Below are 6,188 nucleotides of genomic sequence, written 5' to 3' on the forward strand. Positions count from 1 at the left end.
AGGGCAGAACTGCCAGGCTATAGGTGTAAGGACAAATAACAAATATTCGTACATAAATTCTCAAATTTGATTAATAAATCCTCTACGGGATCAGTGTCCCCCCAGTTGAGCTAATGTGATTATCATGACGTTGTATGTAACAAGAAACTTTCCCAGGACATTATATGTCGACTACTGTGGCGGGCCGGGCGCAGTGCGCGCTAACCAAGGTTGGCAGGTGCACGGGGTTTCCTCCGACACATTGATGCGGCTGGCTTCCGGGTTGGATGGCGCTGTGTTAAGAAGCAGTGCGGCTTGGTTGGGTTGTGTATCGGAGGACGCATTACTTTCAACCTTCGTCTCTCCCGAGACTGTACGGGAGTTGTAGCGATGAGACAAGATAGTAGCTACTATCTTAAAATTCTAAACAAAAAAAGAAAATGTATCAATAAACCAATTACGCACATTTGGGCAGACTTGATACAACATTTTGAACAGTAATGTAATGGTTCTTTGGATCAGTCTAAAACTGTGCATATACACTGCTGTCATCTAGTGGCCAATATCTAAATTGCGCCTAGAGTCCTAAGTCATATAATGGCCTTTCTCATGCATTTCAAAGATGATGGAACAAAAAATAAATAAAACACGTTTTTTTTTCATTGTATTATCTTTACCCAGATCTAATGTGTTATATTCTCCTACATTAATTTAACATTTTCACAAAATTCAAAGTGTTTAATTTCAAATGGTATCAAGAATATGCATATCCTTGCTTCAGGTCCTGAGCTACAGGCAGTAGATTTGGGTATGTCATTTTAGGCGAAAATTGAAAAAAAGGGTCCAATCCTTTAGTTGAACACTGAATATTTATTCTGTAGCCCTTTCCTGCAGTCAATGACTTATTTGGCCTCATGGGTAGAATGTTATTAATATTTAATAAAGATATTTATTTATTTTTCTGATAAAATAATCAGTGTTTCTATGTAAAACAGTTTTGTTATATTTCAGTCTTCTGTGATGTACATACAGTGTAATATTGGGATGATAACTCAAAATTGAATATGTTTTATCTGACATGGTACAGGTGTTTTGTTTTTTAAGCCCATAACCATGTGTGTGAGGTGTATTCTTTTGCTTCAAAGTAGATTTTTTTAAGACTTCCAAGAATCTCTCTGTGTGACCCTGACTTATCCCACTGCACAGCAGGTTAAAAAGAGATCCTCCTTTTCTATGTCTCCTTTTAAGCATATACCACATTTTTTTCTCAGGGAATATCATTTAGGTATCCAGTACATGATTTTAAAATATACTAAATACTGTACATGAAGAGTACACCGTGGGTGGCTAGCTGAAGAAATAACTTCAGCCTTGAACCAATATTTCAGTTGGATCTCTCATGCTCTCTTCTGCAAATAATTTGCTTAATATTTTTTTTAACGATTTTGTAGTATGCTTATATCACTGTAGTAAGTCACAATATTTGGTTTCCAAATTCAGGGACTTGTATATCGCATGGCATAATATTTGAGTTTTGAGTTTTATTTTGGTTGTGTTTGGCCTGAGTGGCGGACATGATTTGGCAGAACATGTTGTAATAACTTAGAGTTCTCTGTAAATATGTGTTTCCATGACCTTAGGAATTGTCCAGGAAGCCACTGAAGGAAGAGCAGAGACCTATTAGTACTACATACATCAAAGATAGCGGTGGTAGCACAATACATACAACCACAGAGGAGCGACTTGAGCTATACTTGAGCTATGTTTGTTTACAAAGCTTGGCCTTGTCTAACCAATGTACCAAGTATCAAGCTACTATTATCACACTGTACTCATGAATGTGCTCTTTGAATGCGAGGATACTTATGGAGTTGGATAAGAGTGCATCAACAGATGTGGTCCTCTCCTCTGGGTCTCCAGGAGTACAGTGTACCCGAAGTGCACTTCTCTAACACCTTCGTGTCCTGGTTGTCCTGGTGTGTGCTGCCCCCCCTCATCCTGATCCTGCCGTGGCACGGCGGACTAGTCCCAATCCCCTGGGAGGAAGAGGAATGTTTTCCCAGGGAAGCTCCACTACAAAGAACCCATCCCTTACATAAATAAAACATCACTATGGATTAATGAGGTTTATCCCACGCAGAAAAGCTAACTGTACAGTGTGTCCTACAGTACACAATGTCCTTGACTGTGTGTGCACCACCATGTGTCTTTTCTCTGTCTGGAGTTAGAACCTCTCCATCCCTCTACTGTCATAGGGTTTATTATCACACTTTTTGCCATTATCATGTATCATCAAGGTAATATATTTACACTCAGCTACTTTTTCAGTTGATTGTAGATCTGTATAGTTTTTGCTATACAATATTACTTGCTGGAGGTTTAAGGAATTGATATGCGTAATGCAATGTTACTGTAGGATGCCTGATCAGAGCGATAAGCATTATGCTCTATGGGGCCAATTCCTACACATGCCCTTCTTATGCACTTCTCAGTGGTTGTCATGTAGACTTATCTTATGCATCGTTCTGGTGACTGGGTGTATTAATACACCACCCAAAGTGTAATTAATAACCTCAAAGGGACATTCCATGTCTGCATTTAGGTTCCCTGCTTTGCGAGGCATTGGAAATCCTTCTTGGTCTTGTGGTTGAATCTTTTTTTGAAACTCACTGCTCAACTGAGGGACCTTACAGATAATTGTATGTGTGGGGTACAAAGTCGTTGAAAAATCCTGTTACACACTATTATTGCACACAGAGTGAGTCCACAGAGTGAACTTATTATGTGACTTGTTAAGCAAATGTTTACTCCTGAACCTATTATTAGGCTTGCCATAACAAAAGGGTAGCATGCTTATTGACTTAAGACATTTTAGCTTTTCATTTTTATGAATTTGTGATAATTTGAAAATAAATCATTCAACTTTGACATTATGGGGTATTTTGTGTATTCCAGTGACGCAAAACCTACATTTAATCCATTTTAAATTCAGGCTGTACAACAAAATATGGTAAAGTCAAGGTGTGTGAATACTTTCTGAAGGCACTGTAATGTTTATGTGTGGTCTGAGTTCCATAATATTCTATTATTCTATTCTATTAATAGTCTATTCAAATAGACTACAAGTCCCAATGTTAGCCTAATATAATCGACTAAAGCTTGCGACCCTCAGGATCATCCACACAGACGTGACAGAGGAATGAAAAGTAAACAGAATGGAATGGAATGAGCCTAAATGTATGCTACAATTGGAAGAAAACTAACACTGAAGTTAGAGTTATAAATGTATGTGCCTATTACTGACGGTGGCTCTGGATAGTAGCTAATATTTAACATGTTACAAATTGTAAAATAAAATAGAGAAAAGCCTGGGCATAGAATTAAAACATACATCAACTCATACATCAACTCGGCAGGTTCAGCCCTATAACTTGTGTCTCATAATTTTGAGGGCACACAATAAAAATTTGGAATAACTGCACAGCTAATTATAGCCGACTTCCCTGTGGAAAAGGGGCCGTAATACCTGTCATGCTGATATGATTTTCAGTTTGTTTCCATATGACTGGTTTCAGATTCGCCTCCAGGGCTCATAAAAACAATTGTGTAATCCCCTCTTCCAAACGGATTACTCATTCACCTAGCTCTTATCAATAGCTCTTATATATTTAGAAATTACAGTGCATGTAGAATGCTGTTATTTCGATCAGGAAAAATGAAGTAGATTATTTTTCCACATGGAACCGATAGGTTCGCTCGACCATATTCAAGGTTTCTCGCACATAAAGGTGGTGGAATTATGAGGGAATTAAGTCAAGGTTAGAGTGTGGCTGACCTTGACACACCTCTGCCACACCTTTATTTCTTAGATCTCCATCCTGGATGAATAGCATGCTATTCTCATTCGTAATTAAGTTCAAGGTCAGAATAAGCATAGAGAGAACAATGCGCAAAAAGGGAATTACGCTCCATTTACGAACACTTAACTCGGGTCGGAATCAGCCCCAATATGCACAGGGACGTACACTATATACAGAAAAGTATGTGGACACCCCGTTGCTGACAGGTGTATAAAATCGAGTACACAGCCACATGCAATCTCCAAAAACAAACATTTTCTGAAGAGCTCAGTGACTTTCAATGTGGCACCGTCATAGATGGTCACAAGTCAGTTCGTCACATTTCTGACCTGCTAGAGATGCCCGTTCAACTGTAAGTGCTGTTATTGTGAAGTGGAAAGGTCTAGGAGCAACAACGGATAAGCCGCAAAGTGGTAAGCCACACAAGCTCACAGAACGGTATTTGGAAGCAATGTCAGCACAATAACTGTTTGTCGGGAGCTTCATGAAATAGGTTTCCATGGCCAAACAGCCGCACATAAGCCTAAGATCACCATGCACAATGCCAAACGACGGCTGGAGTGGTGTAAAGCTCATCACCATTGGATTCTGGAGCAGTGGAAATGCGTTCTCTGGAGTGATGAATCACGCTTCACCATCTGGCAGTCCGACGGACGAATCTGAAATTGGCGAATGTCAGGAGAACACTACCTGCCCCAATGCATAGCGCCAACTGCAAAGTTTGGTGGAGGAGGAATAATGGTCTAGGGAATTAAGGGAAATTTTAACACTACAGCATACAGTACAAAACCATTCTAGATGATTCTGTACTTCCAACTTTGTGGCAACAGTTTGGGGAAGGCTCTTTCCTGTTTCAGCATGATAATGCCCCCGTGCACAAAGCGAGGTCCATACAGAAATGGTTTGTCGAGATCGGTGTGGAAGAACTTGACTGGCCGGCACAGAGCCCTGACCTCATCAGTGCCTGACCTCACTAAAGCTCTTGTGTCTGAATGGAAGCAAGTCCCCACAGCAATGTTCCAACATCTACTGGAAAGCCTTCCCAGAGGAGTAGAGGCTGTTATAGCAGCAAAGGGGGACCAACTCCATATTAATTTGGAGTGAGATGATTTTGGAATGAGATGTTCGACGAGCAGGTGTCCACATACTGTTGGTCATATAGTGTATTTTTAAAGCCTTGTGTTAAAGGGCCACAGATCCAAACTGCTGTCACTCAACTGCAGCACAGGCTCAACAGGACTGCTCTTAGCTGGGTTTTGAACAGGCAGATGTGTGAACACAACCTAATGGTTCCTGAGTGTTTGCAAATTCATCACCCTCATACATAGTTGATCGGTGTTTATGTTCGATTACCTGCTGTGTAATCTATTCAGTTTCTACTTTAACTCTCAGTCATGCTCTCCATATCAAGCTATGTATCTTTTAGTGTATCTGCATGTACAGTACTCGTAGGTGTGCGGGGTGGTGGTGTGTGTCAGAGAGAGTGAGGGCGAGAGAAAGAGAGATTGATGGATAGATGGACATTCCCTCTCCATGCTGGAGAGCCCCCGAGAGCTTCCTGTAAGTTTGTTAAAAACACGGATGAGAAGCTGTTGATAACATGATTGTGTGGGCGCCATCAGGGAAGGTGACATTAGAGACAACCTTTAGTGGAAGAGGAAGTCAATCAGTGGAGCAGGAGGGAGGTGGACAGCCAGCAGTGGGACGTGTGGTGGTGCACAGGGGAATCTCTGGCTACAGGCCAGACACAGGAACATGCGGGTAGTCACGGGTGTTATGACTGTGTGTGTGTGTGTTTTTGACTGTGCACATGTGTGAGCACGTGCGGATGTGTATGTGTGAGTGTGTGTGACCCACTGGTTTAAAAAAAAGTAAAGCAACACCTCACGGCACGTGACCTACTTGTTGTGTGTACTGACATGTATGTGTACCTGATAGATCCACACACAAACTACATGTTAATATTTTTAAATGTATGGAAATTGTGAAGTATTTTGCCTGTAATATATTGTTTGTTATATGTTGGGCCCCAGTAAGACTAACTGTCACCATTGGCGTTGGCTAATAGGGACCCTAATAAATCAAATCAAATCATTGCCACTGTTTCTGTTCCACACCTGGCCAGTGAGTCACTCACTAGTGGTGTCAGTGTGAGCCGCTATGCTCGTCACTCTGATCGTGGCTCTGTTAACCTTTAAGACAAAAGGCCCTGATGTGCTCAGGCTCCTACTGACCTTGTGATGGGAGGCGCCTTGAATTACATTTATTCTTCTCTCTCTCATCTTTCATCAACTCCAAAGGTGAATCATAAAAGCAGTTTTGTCTCCTTGTTTGTAATATAACAGATTG

The sequence above is a fragment of the Oncorhynchus tshawytscha genome, linkage group LG04 (assembly GCF_018296145.1).
Source record: "Oncorhynchus tshawytscha isolate Ot180627B linkage group LG04, Otsh_v2.0, whole genome shotgun sequence".
Classification (NCBI taxonomy): Eukaryota; Metazoa; Chordata; class Actinopteri; order Salmoniformes; family Salmonidae; genus Oncorhynchus; species Oncorhynchus tshawytscha.